Genomic DNA, 16,895 nt, shown 5'->3' with positions numbered 1-16,895 from the left:
CTATCATATTTGTCTGTTTTTTAGAAGACAGTTGTCAGATAGTAACTGTAGTTTTCCTCTACTGGTGATATCTCCATTGGCTTGGGTGTGTTTTGATACAGAATAATATCAGTGTAAATTGTTATGATACTGTTATGACAGTGCCAACTGTTATGGCCACAGTTGATACTTACTTATGTTTGTTAGCTAATTTTTAAGCTTGTATTGTTCTTCAGTATTGTTGAAAATGTCCTTACAACCAAAGTATTCTCAGCTTCAGAAAGGGTTGCTTGCATTACAAAAAGCAATTGTCCCCTATCTTGGGTTATGGCAAAGGCAAAAAGAAACACCTATTTGACTTTTATTTTTGGTTTTGGTTACATGGTTTCTGTCATTCTTTTATTTTATCACTGTTTACTTCCGTCTACTTTTTCAAAGTAATCATAGACTCACAAAAGTTGATTTTAATTTTTAGGCTTGTCATAGCCATTTTTTGTGTTGCAACATGCTGTATAAAATACACTTTTAAAAGCTGTTAATAACAGCAATACCTTTAAACTGTGTAACAGAGGAAAGGACGTTTTACTCCACCCCTGCACATATACATAATCCAACCACCCACAAAGTATTTAAGACACAGAAAGTATTCATAAACCCACAATGCTGATCTTTTCTGGTCCTTCCTCATTCCTGTCATGTGCGCTGGAGGTGTTTGGATCAAAATGAATTCATTTAAGAGAAAAACAAAACAAAACAAAACAAAGATCAGTACAGTATTGTGTATTTTCTTTTTTTATTTTTTCTACGCACAGACTAATATCTTGCTTGTACTTCTGCTTGTCATGAAGAACAAGTTATTTTACTTAGATATCTGCTATTGTTTTAGGTTATTTTCTTCCTGAAACATTAAATGTGATTTATTAATATATAAGAAGTTTAAATTTTCCTCATGTATTTACAAGGCTCATGGCTCATCATATCATCTAATTACCCAAGCTGTTTTGTCTGTTGGTATTTCTTAGATTCCTTCTTATGCTAACATAAGTGATTTTATTAGTAAATATTGTCATGATGCTGATCACAGCTTTTAAATCTTTGTTAGCATATCGAATGACATTTGTGTCTGTGCTGGAGCCTGGAACATCACCATCTTGAACTCTTTCCATTTTGAAAACTGGTTATTTATTTGTACTGTTTTTCACATGACTTAATCAGCTTTTAATCTATAACAGCATGCTACCCCATGGCTACAAATGTTTTGAACAGCCTTAAGTGGAAATGTCCATGTAATCAAAATTCTAGTTATTTAATATCTCTCCTGCCTTCAGCTGCCTTTCTCAATAGCACTCTGCTGACAGAAATTTGGCCTAAGCCCAGAAATAGATACTGAATTCTCAGAAGGAAGTCTGTATTAAAGAAGAGGAAGCTGTGTAACAGAGATCACCTTACTGATATATTTTATAATGCTTCTTTATGTCCATTTCACTCTCTTACTTCATTGTAAGAAGTTCAGAATAGAGCCCATAACATCTCTTTGCAATTCTGATGAAAACTCTGCAAAGCTACTGAGAAATAAGTTTCTTTTATGAAAGAACTGACTGGTAGCTGGTAGAAAGTAGTCAGTGAATACATGGGAGTCTGGCTATGCAAAAGGCTATAGCTATCTCTTTTGGAAAGGAAAATGGCAGTTAGTATGAAACAGAAACCCATCTACTCTTGTTCAGGCATATTACCAAGGAATTTATTTATTTAATTATTTATTTAACAAACTCATAAATTATAGCCACCTAGTTCATGTCCCTTGCCTGGACAAGATGGTGAGAAAACAGTTCTAGATTTTCTAGAAGTGTGATATTCTCACAGTATTTTTTATTCATTAAATCTCTGTCAAAACTTAGTTATGTGATCTAACTGTTCATCCTTATTGGACATGGAATACCAGGTTAACAAAGGAATATTTTTATCTCCTGGATTGAATTTGCAAAGTTCTTATGCCTAAGGGGATTTCAATTTGTTTGTCTCCTCTGTATTTATTAACACATCAAGACAGATGTTGGATTCTTGGTGTTGGGAGACAAAAAGTTCTCCAAGGGACAACTTAAGGCGCCATTTGAAAACAGAGGCATCCATGTTTGAATTTGAGTCTTTCAGTATGAACTCGGAACATACAGTATTCAGTGGATATAATATTAAAGGCCATTTGATTTGCTTTTGCTTAGTACAGCTCCATTGTGCACAAGGCAAATTAAGGAATAAAATGTTATTGTGAGTAGAGATAATCTGACATGATTAATTATTTGATATGACTGACTGCCTGTCTATATAAGTGCCAGAATGAAAATTGAAGTGGAAAATTGGCTGTAGAGATGGTAGATACAGCAGTGACAAAAGTAAAATCCTCTAGCCAATGTGAAAGTAGAATGAACTCTTTAAAATGCTTTTAACATGCTTTTAATGCCTTTAAAATGCTTTAATATGTTCATGTGTTGGCAACATTACTGATTTTTTAACTGCTATGTTATCTTCTGTGTATATATCACAATTTTATCTCAGCATCAAATCAGAATCTCAGAAAGCCCTAATTACCTTTTAACGAGGTGGGGGAAAGTGAGAGCTAGTCACTAGTTTATGTCTAAATATTGTTATGGTGGGTGTCCCCAGCCAGTGTGCTTGCTCCTAATCCTTAGTCTTAGTCTGTTCAGCCCTGTTTTAAGCTGTTTTATTTACCTTTTCCTAAGGAGATATTGAAATGGAGCTAGAACTGAAACAGCTGGCTGATTATAATTTCAGTTTGGTTTCAATTTTTTGGCAGCTGAACATGAAGACTGTTGGAAACCTAGAGAAAATATATACAAAAGATCTAAAAACATTAGTCAGTTGGGAAACATCCCTTTTCCCCACATAGAATGGAATAATGAAAACATGGATACAACTATCAGCTGATGTAAACTGTTGTCACTGCACTGAAGTTGATGGTGAGACAATAATTTAAATTTATGATCTGAACCCTTGCTCCTCTCCGTTCGCCATAAGTAGATGTATTAAAAATGTTGTTAAAAGATGCTTAAATTTAAAATGGAAATGACATGTGCCCATGCAATTGGCTGCAGCAAATTGTAGGAGCTACATTTATTATTAAAATTTCACTGGAAAGATAAGATGCCAGTAAAATGACTGGAAGAATGTCATTTTCTTTCTCCCCAGGAGTATTATGAAATACTTAGAGTGAAACAGTCCACTTGGTTGATCCCTGAAGAGTAATTTCCTTTCCGTCTCTCTCTCTCTCTCTCTCTCTCTCTAGTCCCTTCCATTCCAAGCATTGCTTGCTTTTATTTATTTTCCTTTTATACCATAAAACTTGACTGTCACTAGTTGTATTTTGTTAGGATACAAAATAGCCCATTCAGCAATTGTTTTGCATTCACACCTTGCATTTAAAAAGGGGAAAAATGTTAAAGAAGAAAGTGCAGCTGAGGACGGGCAATATAATCTGTCTTTCTTGTATTGTATTTGACTCTATGGCAACCAACTGGCACTATTAATGAAGTAAGCTGCGCTTCATCCTAAGTAAAGATGGCAGAATTTGAGTACTTTTAAGAGAAAAAGAGAAACGAAACCAGATAGACTTTACTTATGAACACAGCATTTTGAAGGTAAAGGCTAAAGTAAATTTTCTTCTAGTCTGCAAAAATATTTAGCCTGGAAAATACAACAGACATACAATTTCCTAACTCAGAGAGTGCCATCCTTAAGGCATGCTGAAAACTCTGTTCAGAGCTTATCTACGTGAATCATAATGGAGATTGTTATTACACATAAGCAGGCATCAGTCTAGACATCAAAACTGGGAAGAAATCAATATGCTTCCTAAGCCCTATAAATGTGTATTTTCCTTTACTTAAAGGAAGTTCTTGTACACCTTTTTCATTTTCTGCTATGAGCAGTTATCACGAAGTCTTTCATTTATTGCATTGATTGAGAGGAATAAGAGCAAGGTCTTTGTAGAAAGGTTCCTTTTGACTGTTGGCTGTTTCCAGAAACCACTAACCTTTAAAAAAGAATATATATGTTTATGAAGCTATGTTGAACGGGTTTGGTTCCTTGGTCCTTTTGTTTAGTAAACTCTTTAAGATCCTTTTGTGATTATTCCTATGTTTATCAGTGAAATGAAGACCAACTTCTATGCTGTTCCAGCCTCCCAACAGCAACTTCCTGGTAATACAGCAGTAGTGTCTACACTGTGTAGATCTGGCTGTGTTAATGCAAAGCCCCATTACTTTTTCCTTTGAAGTCAAACTGCTGTTATTTTTCTTGATTACAGTAAGACTGCACCAATACTTGCTGTTCTTTTTTCTTCTTTTTCACCGAAACATCATGAACTGAAGTTCACTAAGGAAACATCTTTGTGTTATTGGACGTATAATAATCTATCCAACTGGTAAGACCAGTCTGGGGCAACAGTGCTGATCCAAGGATTCCTAATATATTTTTTAAAACATTTGATTCAGACTCTACTATTAACAGTGGTTGTGTAAGTCAGATAAATTCCTGTAGCCTTATCACAATATAACTGGAAGCTATCTATCATCTTTACGATCTGTATCTTTTTACTCATTGTAAAGAGAAAGAGAATATTAGAGCAGCAGGTAAGGATGTTTATTTTTATTTAGCCAAACAATGGAGATAGTTTTTGTGGAGTTTTATTAAGTAAGAATTATGGGCTTCACAATTCCTTTCTTCATATTCGTTTTAAGAAAGCAGTACGCATAGAGAGCAGTGTACCAGTTACGTGTCCCAAACTCCCAGCAGTAAGCAAGTTCATTTGCAGACTCAGAAGCTGTAGTTGCTCTGGTAGAAGGATCCCTTGAATTTTGTGGGGGCAGTTTTGGCTGTTTCAATGCCAATGTCATGATTCACAATAAAACTGAGACTTTAGACAATCTTTGACTTTACTGTGCATTACACCACCTCCCTTCAGGATAACATTTTGAGTATCTGCACATCTCATAGTAGGCAGTGGCCCTGAAGTAGAAGTCTTATCCATGTCACCAGCTACACTGGCAACAGCCAGGAGCAGTTAGTCTCTCTGGATTGCAGACGCATGGCAGAGGCTGAGTGTTGGTGCTGGGAACAGCCCCATGTACTGACACCTTTGACGTGGCTACAGGGTTTGTGTAATGTGGGCAATGAACAAGGTGCAATGGGTGGAGCTGCCTGTCATTCTGAGATACAAGACATAAAGGGATAAATCTTATGTTGTGTTGCACTTGCTGATGTCCATTGCCAGTCCCCTGCCTGGGCTAGGGCCCTATTCTGGTCTACCTATCCACAACAGAGACCATGAGATCAAAAGTGCACTTGGTCCTTTTCTGAAACTGGCTCCTGAAAACATTAGTTCTTGCCACAGTCACAGTTGTCACTATCGCATGAAAGTCACTTAATTTACTTAGCGAGTCTCGGTTTCCTCTCTGTATTTCTTTACACCACCAGGGTACAGGGGACATAGTATCCATTAAGTAGTAGTGCTTATATTCTGTGTTGCTGTATGTGTGGATGTAGAATCTGTATGTCTGCAAGTTTTTCAATGCTACATACACATAAGGAGTCCTGTAGCTCATACTTATTAATTTGTTTTAAGATCCTGCAAGATGCTACACAAAATAATTAACTTTTATAATACTGTACTGTTCTTTCTACCAGCATTTAATCCTCCCTTTTCATTCTGCCTTTGAAGAAAAGAATGCTATTAAACTCCATTCTCTATGGCAAATTTCTGTTTTTTCAGCACTAGCCATCCATCTTACTCTGAACTGCAGCTATGCCTTGGCATTGTTTAATATGATAGTGAACTATTTTTTGATCCTTGGCAGGAACAGCTGTTCTTTATTATATGGAGAGGAGTAGCAATTCAAAGGGTTATTCTATCATTGATTTGTAGCTTTTTTCAGAGGCATTTCATTCACCTTGTCAGCTCACTTATTGCTAATTAATCCATCTGTTAGATTCATCAACAAAGGATTTCCCTTATGAATTTATCTCATATGTGTGATTTATGGCCAGTATTAGTGCTATCACAGTCACAGAGGTAAAGGATTATATCTGTCTTCTCTAGGCATTTAGTTCACCTCATCCATTTTACCAGCAGCTTTTATCTTAATTTCAGCTGGACTGCTGGCATGACAACATGATGTAATGGCTGACTCCACATACCCTGGCAGTGTCTGTGCTTCTAGTCCTTCCCCATTTGGCTAATTGGGTATCTTCTAGCTGAGCAAAACTCAAAGAACACCACCTTGCTTTGTTTAAGTGGATTCTGTAAGGTCCAATTGATGAGGAACACTGCTCGAAAACATATTCTTGTATGGATTTTGGATTTGTGTTCTGTGGTAGAAGGACGCAACAGTAGCGTGATCAGAGTCTCAGCAGTGGATAAATGCAGTAATTAAGACTGCTGAAAAAATATGAATTTGTTCTCTTTATGCATAAGCATTCTGATACTGTTTTGATTATGAATAACATACACTTTTTTGCACTTTATTCTTTTTTAATTCTTGTTCACTAAGAGGAAGGACAGAAAACGTTTTGTCTTCTATTTCCAGGTTAAGCTCTTTAGTAACACTAGGACTGAGATCCTTATAGCCACAATTAGAGATATTAAATCTGCTATTTATATCACCTATAAAATATCTGTATATATGAATTAACCACAAGTTGCTCTTAAATATGATTATTCTAAAAAAATCCCAAATGAATAAACCTTCCATTAAAGCTTGTAAGTTGATCATAAATGATTAAAGAGATTCTTTGATGGCATGCCAAGAGGTCTGAAAACAGTTATCATCATGAGTGGTTGGAGCAAATGTGTTCTCTGTGTGTGTGCATGTGTGTGTGTGTGCGCGTGTGCATGTGCTTCAGAGCAAAGCTGTTTTAAACAGGTTGGGATATCTTAATTTTCATCAGTATATTATTATGAGAATGTGGAGTGACCAAATCTAATTATGGAAGAGAAGGGAGCATTCATGCCATATATGACTAGTTAAGAAGAAAAGCTCTATAAGGATCATTAGAAGTAAAGTAAACAGCAATACATGCTTTTAATGTATTTCAGCATTTTCTTTTTCATATTTTACATAATTATGTCAGCATTAATAATTAAACTGATATTGTAATAAAACAACAGAATTAGTTTTAACCAATAGAGTCTCCAAAATTTAAAATGAAACACTCCATTAAAACACATAATAAACTGAAATCGGGGAGGAAGAGACACTAGAATTAGAGGCTAGAATTGACAGTTGGCCTTCTTATGTCAGCCTCACCAGGTGTGTCGTGCATGGAAAGCCCTGCATTTTCAATGCCAGTTTTATTCTATCCTTGTGATTGAAGTCTTACTTACATTACAGTGGAAAAATAGTATATGCAAATTTTGAAAACTATAAGTAAAATAGCAGCTTCAATCCCAAATTAGAATTCATATAGGTCCATTCTTGTGTGGACTGTTTCCCGCTGACATCACTTGGCCAGTGTGGACATAAATGAGGTGGTGCAAAACTGGAGTTTAACTGGTAAGCTGGAGCTAAATCAGTCATATCTTATGAATTTTCATATTAAAAATGAAGTGGGAATTTTTCAATTTTGAACCATCGTTTATAGCAGAATAATCTTAGGGGTTCATTGGCAAAGGGTAATTTTTTTTCAACAACAACATACTAAAAAGCATTAGAAGTGAGAAAGGTGGTTTGGTCAATGGATGATGATAGAACTGGATTTTCCTTTCTTTGTGGTAGGAAATATTAGGTGAATGGTAAGTACTGAACTGAGCAAGCTCATTAATTTGAATAAAAGTACAGCATTTACCAAGGTTCAGAAACTTGAGCAGAAACTATGCCAACGTTCTTTATATCCCCATATAAATATCTTAATCTTGGAGGTGATTTCTTCACTGAAAATGTGTTAGAAGCACCTGCAATATGTTGCCATAGCAGGATGCCAACTTAAAATAACCTCTGATCATAAAGAGCAAAAGCAGCAGAAGAAGCTTGAGTCATACCTTCTCTGTAGTTTCCAGATGTATCAGGCAACCTAAGTGTTTGTGTGTGTAGTTGTTTGAGAGGCTTATCTTTGTCCATCATTGAAACTTAAAAGAGAAAAGAGGAAAGTATTCAGTAGTTTTAAATCTTATTCAGTATACTAGCTGATGTACATACATAACGCTATGGTAATGACTGCTACTGGGTTTTAATGGACTAAAAGGTTGGAAAGGTAGGGTCTGTCAAATAGGAGTATCTGTAGTTCAGTGTTTGCAGAAATATCTTTATCTGTAGAGCAAGAAGTATGAATTCTTGTGAACAAAATGCAGCTTAAAAAGCCATAGCTAGGTTGTTCATCAACACCAGACACTTTTGAATTCCACAGCAATATACTTTTCCAGGCCTGGAAATCACAGTAAAACATGGATCAGCAGTCCCGATAGTGTGTATTATGTTAATTCACATAAAATGGGAGCAAGGGTGGGGAGATGAAACAGTTTTGTTTGTATTTACTATCATTTAGATCTATCAAATGCATCAGCATTAAAACTCATCTGAATTTACAAACAAAATCATACCCTTCCCCCACCACCTCCTTCTTTCCTCCCTCAAAATCTTAAGTGATGAGAAAAAAAATTATAGCCTATTAAGATGTTCAAGAAACAGGGTGGGTAAAAGACTATAACATGCAGGCATTGATTCAAAGTAGATGTTTTGACCAAACATGGGATCCCTAAGGGCAGAAAGATGGGTCACAAAGTCTTCCTCAAGCACGTAATGTGCTCTACAAGGTGAGATTTATGATTTTGTTGCCTGCTCCTCTGACAAGATAATTCCTGTCAACATATCAAATCTGTGGGTGATGCAAGATCATGTTGCAAATATCTTCCCTACTCTGCTCTTGTGCCAGATGAGAGTTGATCCTAGAGACGCTGCTTCTCTTCAGGAAGTGTGCACGTACATGCTGCTTCAGTAAAACCAGTATCAGACAGAACTACGGTCACTGTCACCGTGGCGGTGTTCTTCATTTCGTATAAATGTGTCTATAAGCATTTAGCATGAGCAAGTATTTACATGAAACTCATAATGTAAAACTGCTTATAGCAACAGAGGTCCTTCTGATTCAATTTCAGGGAGGCTATAGCCAAGACAGAGAAGGTGTTCTGAGTGCCCCCGTTCTCCATTAACTGCATAGTTCCTCCTCTTCAAGTTATTATTCCAAATAGCTTCTTGTTGAGCTGATTTAAGTCAATCCTGGCCCCTAGGCCTCTCTGCTGGAGAGTGCTTCCCCCACTGTAGAGGTTGCAGTAGAAATGGAGAATCATTCATTTACACCCCAGACGCGGATGGGTTTGTGCGGATACATCAGACTGAACTGGAGCAGTCGAAAGGCCAAAAAATGGTCTGGTCTACTGAGTCTTATATGGATGCTGTTACCACAGGTCAGAAGGGTGGTAACGTGTAGATGGTGGGCCCACGCTTGATTTGAATAGGCTAGACTAGATCTTGTGTCCAGATCAGAGTGAAACACCAACTGAGAGAAAGGCTGGACTTCGCTGGCCTGAAACACAGAGGCAGGACAGGTTCCTGTGCCAGAACTTCCAGGACTGGAGTGGCAGAGCTTATGGTGTCCATGGCTGGCTCTTGACAGGTCTGCCAAGACTTGAGGAGGCAGTACTATTGCAACTGTTTTTTAGGAGAGTGTGAGTCACAGCCATATCATCTGCAATAAGTTAGAATAGAAAATCTTTCGTAATGTTAAAAGTTTGGCTTTTTTGTTGTTGTTTTTTAAGGTAAGTGTCAATGAATCTCAGACCTTAATTTATATATATGTATTTGTGTATACATATTATTCAGCTTCTGAAGCCTTTGTGAATGCCACACATACTGTGTGTGTGACTAGTAAGCAGCAACAAAAGTTAATTCTCTTGAGATTGTATTTAATTTTCTGTCTTCACACAGCAAAAATGTGTATTCTCTTGATGATGTGAGATGTTGGTCACCTTCATGTCTGAGGAAATGGTCAGAGACTTCCTGCAAAGACTCAAATTCCTGAACGATATACTGTCTTTGGCAGTCAAGAAAGCAGGCAACATGCCTACAGATGCTGTTCAGTACAATGATATGACTTAATTACCTATTTAGTAGTCCTTGTCTTGCCCCAGGTTTAGATGCTTTTCAAATTCTAGAAAAGAAACAGTGTGTTAAACTGCAGTGATCCTAACGTGTTCAGACAGGTATTTTAGCCTCACATGCCCGCCTTGTCTCAGGAGAATACTTCAAACACACACACACACACACACGCACACAAGTGTGCACCCCCCCCCCGCATTCCTATATTATTTTCTTTTAAATATTACTTAAAATCTAGAAATCCTCCATGATCGCAAGTTTCAGGTAAAATTACTATAAAGTTTTAAAAGGAAGTATTCCACTTAACATTCATTTTCACTTTGCCTATTGTATTATGTTTCAGAAAGCTAATTAAAACCTTCTTGCAAAGACAAAGTGGCATTCTCTTATTCTGTTTATATATTCCAATTATTCAGGTCCTTTTAACAGAGTCTAAAGCCTTCTTACATGGCACATGATGCTAATTGAATACCTAAACTGATGCTTGATAGCATTAATTTCTCTACTGATTACAACAAAATAAACTCACTTCATAGTAGGCTTGCCAATAAAACAAAGCTGATCCAAAAAGAAAAAGAACATACACTGGCCAATCATTTTTATTTATTTATTTAAGCGTTATTTATTTATGCCTTTTACCCTAGTGTGACTTCTCCATTAATATCCAGCTGTCACTCCACACTTATCTACCTACTATTATTAACTTGATACCAATCTGTCATCAGCTTTTGCTAAAATAAAATCTGTTCACCAGAACTGTTTTCATATTGGGGTCTTGACAAGAGAATACAGGCCGGATGCAGAAAGAGACTTAGCAGTGTTTAGCACTGCAGGAATGAACCTTTAAGTGTTTAACCCAGGTTCTGGATTCAGAAAAGATGTTGATTTCCCTAGGTCTTTACCATTGCACAAGGGCATTAGATGCCTCAGAATGGAATAAAACCACTCACAAATGGAAAGAAAATATGCATAGAATTAACCCCTGGGAAGTGCTGAGTCCAGAGGAGAGACCCCACCTCTCTCCAAAAAATTAGATATTTTACTCAGTGTCACCGGGAGTACAAAACTGTATCTGTAAGATAGAGTTATAGATCTTTTCTTTTTAAAATGAGGTTACCCATTGCTTATAAGACACAGCTGAAGAGATAGTGCCACTAATTCTCATTGCTGGTCATTTTTATACAGCAGCCAAACAATTGGAGAACACTGGGTGGCATGAAGAATGAAGGCCTGAAATGTTTCTCTGCTTTACCACAAAACAATGTTTGTTACTATGTTCTGGGAAGAACCCAGTTTCAAGGTGTTACGGTGCCTTTGAGAATGCTTAATAAATGGAAGAAGAGGAAAAACAGGAAATTAGATTAAACTGAGACATGAATTGGCTATATATAAAGCACTGGGGAAGTCTCAGAAGAAATTTTCAGTGAAATGCTCTGGTTTCCTCAGGTAACTGAGCAACTCTGCAGAATGTGGTTTTTTTCCTATAATTTGGATGTGCTAATATTTGTAGTGAATTTTAAATATGAGTTGACATTTTAAAATAATTTGACATTTTTAAATAACACTATAATTGCATGGCTCTTTTACCCAGTTGTATCAAAATACACATTAACTATTATTCCTGGATGAACTGACCTTTGACAAGGTATGGAGCTCAGTTATTTCTCCTTCAAGTGATGAGATGAGTTTTTTGGCCCCTCAGGGGGAAAAAATAATGAAAGCAGTGATTTCAGTCAGAATGGGAAAGAGCTAACAACTTAGAGAAAAATTTTCTGGCAGACAGTACATGGTCTGATGCACAGGGAAAAATTCTGAGGGGGAAACAGTGGTGGGAAAAGCTTACAGGACTGGGGGTCAGAGAGGAGTGTGTTTTGATTCCTTTCTGGGCTGTTGCCTTGTGAAGCTGAGACTATTGAAGCTAATGACCTTTGAAAATGAAAGATGCCAGAACTGAATCTGCTAGGATAAGTTAGTATGAGAGGGTGACTGTGGGAGAAAAGAAACACATCTGGAGGCAGAGGTCAATATCCAAATAAGTTTTCTGCTTTGTTTCTGGTCACTGGTAGCCTATGAGGGTACTATCTGCAACCTACTGAGAAAATTATGCTCAGGTGAAATGTGTTGAGTGGAGAAGTGGCTGTGGATCTCTTCTCTAGCCCTTTTCACAGCTTTATGTTATGTGTTAGGGAAGAGAGAGTTTTACTCGGTTCCCTAGTTGTAAAAATATTTTTATCTTAGTAGCTTTGAGTAGTGAAGACCAAGAGAATGAGTCTGAAATAAGGAAACTGAGGAAGCAAGTGATCCTAAATCCAGGCAGGTGAGTTGCTGTTGCTGCCAGTGGTCATTAAGTTTCTCAAAACAGTCTTTTGATATACATGGTTGATTATTCAACTTTTTTTATATAGACTGATAAATGAGGCTATCCCCTAATTGTGTGGGTGATGAGGCTCATCTTAATGAATCTGTGACAGGGCTTAGAATGGGACCAAGAGAATCTGGCTTCTATTTTCCTCTTCTTGCAAAAACAATTCACTGGCATAACTTTAATGAAGGCATAGCTCTAATCTCACTAATCCATCCCTTAGAAAAAGAAAGATTAATTTAGCAAGGTAAACTGGCAGAGTTTTTTAGCAAGTGATAAAGTAAGCTAAAACTGGCCATGTCTTTCAAGCAGAAGGAAAAGCTGGCTGAATGACAGCATGTCTTCCAAAATACTACAAAGCCTGTACTTTGAGACTTAGCCTGTTTTGTTGTAAGTAACAAAACCCAGAAACCATGAAATACAACTAAATGTAATAAGGCAGAATGAGATAATTTTTAAAGTCACAAACCATATTTTTTTCAGATACAAAAAAGTATCTTTTTATCTTTTGGAGAATGTTAGTGTAGTAATGTCAAATTGAATTCAAGTAACAGTCAAGAGTAAGAGAAGGGGTCTAATGAATGTTTTCTATCCCTGAATAATATCTCTGGAGTGCCTTCCAGCTTCCCTGAAAAGGTTTTGGGGTTCGTGGTCCTTTAAAACACTGTCTTTAAAATAGTTGTGTTAAAGCTGATCTTGCAAAAGCAATCCTCTAAGAAGAAATGTGGGGAGAACAGAGAAGATTTTTGAACTGTCATATTGCGCCTTTGCATTTAGTTTACTTGCTTATTACTATTGTCGTTGTATACTATAAATTGGATCTTCTGGGAATCTGAGCTAATCTGGAGGCATGTAATAAACCTACTTTAAAAGACAGCAAAAGGATTATTCATATCCTTATTCCCACTATAAATTCCTTCTAGGGTTGATGATCTGCTATTTTAAAAAGCAGTTCTTAGGAATAGCAGGAATAGCAAGATTTCCAACAGCAGTCATCCAGTACTTATCAATAGGAGAAATATCATTTTGCTACTTTGAAGAGCTGTGGTGTACTTTAAAGGAAAATACAAAGAACTTCAGACTTGCCTACATTCTCATGTGTTAGTTGCATTGAGCACACAGAAACACTTGGAAATAAAGCATCCGGGTTGTACAGGATAACTTCAGCGGATGTCTTGGCCACTTTCCTCTTTCCAGTGCAGTGACATCAAGGAAATAACATTGCTCTTGGAGAGTTTGTTTTCTCTGAAGAGTTTGTGGCCTGGAACAGAATTGTGCACTCAAGTGCTAACTAATAGCAGTGAGTGATGAAAACATTTTACATAACTTAAAAACAAATGGAATTACAAAAGGATATGAGCTAGTGATGCAGAGGAGAAGAGGGTGGAGAAAAGGAAATTGTGTAGACAGAAAATAAAACTTACATAAGAGCACAATACTAGGTCAGACTAAAGGTCTATCTAGTTCAGTGTTGTGTGTTTAGTACTGGCTGGTACTGAATGCTTAAGAAAGTATATGGAAACAGGGCACATATAGTGTTCCAGGTCTGGAATTATTTCTCAGCTGTAAATGGCAAGTCGTGTTAGACTTTTGTGAACCAGAAATTGCATTCGGACTAAAATGTTCAGTAGCTACTGGTGGGCCCACCTTCTACAAATCTAAACCTTTGAATCTTTTCATGCTGTTTGCTACCCCAGGTTGTGAAGGCTGTGACTTCCTCATACTCATTTTATGTTGTGTGAAAGATTATTCTCTCAAAGCATTTAATGAGAGACCATGGTGGAAACTTCTTAACTGTTCAGGTGTACCATCAGCTGTTTAAGCCTGTGCTAGTTGGCCGCTTCAAAAGCTTTGATAGACATGTAAGACAAATCCAGTATTACTAATACAGTGAAGTTTTTTACTCAGTCCTCAGTTTAGATATACCCCAATTGTTTGTAATGCAGTAATAATGCAATAGTAATGCTACGCTTTAGTATAACAGCAGTTTGCCTAGGGATATCAAGGGTTTAAGTCTAAGACTGCTGTCACATTTGCCCCCTTCTATTCTCAGGGTACCAAGGCAAGCTGTGTGTGTATGTATTTGGGTTTTTTTTAAGGTACTAGACTAAACATCTCTGTCCCAAATTTTCTGGCTTTTATGCTATTTAATTCTGAAACATCTATAACATTCCTTAAGTGGTTTTATTCTTAAATTTCAAAATGCATATTCATAATTTAATTGAATTGTAATGCAGTCAGTTTATTGGACTTGACTTTGAATCCCTTTAAGGAAACCTCCACTGACCACATCTTAGCATGCAAAGCACTTCTGCCGACAGTTGGTGATCTTTCTTGCGAACCTCACTGAGCTGACGTTTGTACAGCAACCTGCCTCATACTAGTGAAAAATACCGGTGTAACATAAGAATTGCTTGAACAGCCCAGCAGAGGTTTTGCAGTTAGGGCTGACATAATGGTTTTCCCCCAAGACCTATAGGCAGCATTACCAACTCTGTGACAGTGACTTCAGACCTCTGCGTGCTGCTTTTGAAGCAGATGAAGGACTTTTTATGGTGTGGATGATACCTGGTATTCAGTGATATCTGAAGCTGTTTGTTTGCATCCGAAAACACCTTTCAGCAAAATGTATTTAACAATCATATTATATGCATCTTAAATAATGTCATGCTTAAAACCACATTCAACCCAAATACTAGAGTGGGGTCTTTCTCTTCTGTCTGCTGGTACAGTGAAGATTTCTGAGCCGGCCTATTTCAGGACAGAGTTGCAACTCTAAAAATAGTGATGAATGCTATGGGATAAATTAGACATATGATTTAGCAAATAAATGCTTCAAAATTAAAGGGTGTGCTATGAAGTTAAAGAATTAAGAGTACTAAAGTAAATGGGAATAACTGTGCAATAGTCTTATGGAAGTTTAAAGAACCATTTATTCCATTTATTTTGAATAGCTACATACTGAGTAGCACGTTGTCTTTGTAGAGTGCTTCTTCAAGAGAGTCACCAGCAGCCTGTGCCCATATGTCAGTAGAAGCTATGGTCCAGGTCTCACTATCATTGATCAGGGGAGAAGAGAAGATCTGGGTGAAAAGAGTAAAAACTATTAAATGTGTTGTTAAAAGGGGAAGGCTCAACCACAAAAGGCATGTGCCTTAGAGCATTGGTAGTGGCCTGATTAGGTTGCTGCTTCACGCTTGCTGGCAGGTATATAAAAAATTTTTAATGCAACAACCTTTTTGATTGATTTTTGGCCTTTGAAAACTTTTCTGCTAGTGTTTTAGAGACAACGTTTAGTGTTTTCATCCCTTTCCTTGCTAGGCATAGGTGATTTAGATTGGGAGTGGTATTAACAAGACTATGTTCATCAAATGTTATCTCAGTTACGTGAGGACATTCATGTGCTCTTTCCCTATTGACAGAAGATAGGGTTATGATGACAGTCATTCTAGCATTCTAACATGTGAAAATATTATCTAATAATACACTTATTAATTGTAAAAGGAAAACAATCACCTTACCTTTACGTGGTCTGAGACAGAAACAGTGTGAGGCAATATATAATGTGCATGGCTCTCCACGCTGATAGCTGCATTTATCAAAAACTTCAAAAATGAAAGATTAAGTCTTCAGTGGATCTGGTACTCACCCCCAGATGGCACAGCCTTTTGTAGTCAATTTAGGTGAGGTCTAAAGAAGAATAAAACCTAGAAGTACCAGCACAGTCAGTACAAAACCAGAAAGAAAGCAGCATAAAACCTGAATATTGCAGTTGGAACAATAAGGATAAAGCTTGGAATAGCTTTCCAATAGAGGTAATAGAGGCAATCTCCACACTCTAGGATGTAACTTTATTTCATTCTTCTGAAAATATAGAAAGGCTGACTTACAGGGCAGGGTTTTTCTTCATCATTTTCATTCCTTTTTTTTTTTTTTTTTTTAAAGACTGTTTGTTGGATACACTACAATGTGTAGGTCCTTAGTGGGAGGGATGGGGAAGGCAGGCTTGCTGCTTGCTGGTGTCTTTTTTTGTTTGTTTGTTTTGGGGCTCTTTGATCAGAGAATTAATTTTCAGTTCTTTATCTGTCAATTGAAGTACAGAGCCTGGGGTGGCAACTGAAGGTGACTGCTGTTTACTAGTAATGTCTCTGTGGAGTGCATATAAAAAAAAATGCTCCGAAGACTTGTCAGCCTCCTGATGCAGGCTGTTCTGCCGTCCTGTTTTTACCTACCATGTGCTCCAAGAAAGTATCTGCATCAAGTTTAGAAATTTTGACTTAGCTCATTGTAGACCTTTCAAGGGGTTATCCAGATTCTTGCATAGCTGACTTGGAAGTTTAGAAATGTACCTTTCATTGGAAGTCATTGGATATGATTTAAAAATGATTTTG

The 16,895-nt window shown here is 37.1% G+C and overlaps 2 long non-coding RNA genes across 7 annotated transcripts in view; one reads left to right on the top strand and one right to left on the bottom strand.

Annotated features, from left to right (window-relative positions):
• The window catches only part of LOC135329348 (uncharacterized), a 197,723-nt gene that overhangs the window by 134,308 nt on the left and 46,520 nt on the right, over nt 1–16,895 (top strand). The gene's annotated exons all lie outside the window — the stretch shown is intronic.
• The window catches only part of LOC112991188 (uncharacterized), a 34,839-nt gene continuing 25,071 nt past the window's right edge, over nt 7,128–16,895 (bottom strand). For 2 of the 5 annotated variants that reach the window (XR_010392382.1, XR_003261243.2), the window contains 3 exons: nt 16,154–16,211; nt 15,467–15,587; nt 7,128–10,194 (listed from right to left, as the gene is read on the bottom strand). This is a non-coding gene — a long non-coding RNA (uncharacterized LOC112991188). Of the gene's footprint in view, nt 10,195–13,532; nt 13,766–15,466; nt 15,588–16,153; nt 16,212–16,895 lie in introns of those variants that run through there. The other 3 variants (XR_010392381.1, XR_010392384.1, XR_010392386.1) reach the window with 3 other exon arrangements.

The sequence above is a fragment of the Dromaius novaehollandiae genome, chromosome 1 (assembly GCF_036370855.1).
Source record: "Dromaius novaehollandiae isolate bDroNov1 chromosome 1, bDroNov1.hap1, whole genome shotgun sequence".
Classification (NCBI taxonomy): domain Eukaryota; kingdom Metazoa; phylum Chordata; class Aves; order Casuariiformes; family Dromaiidae; genus Dromaius; species Dromaius novaehollandiae.
Note: the sequence above shows the minus strand (reverse complement) of the source record. Positions and strands in the feature narration are given on the sequence as shown.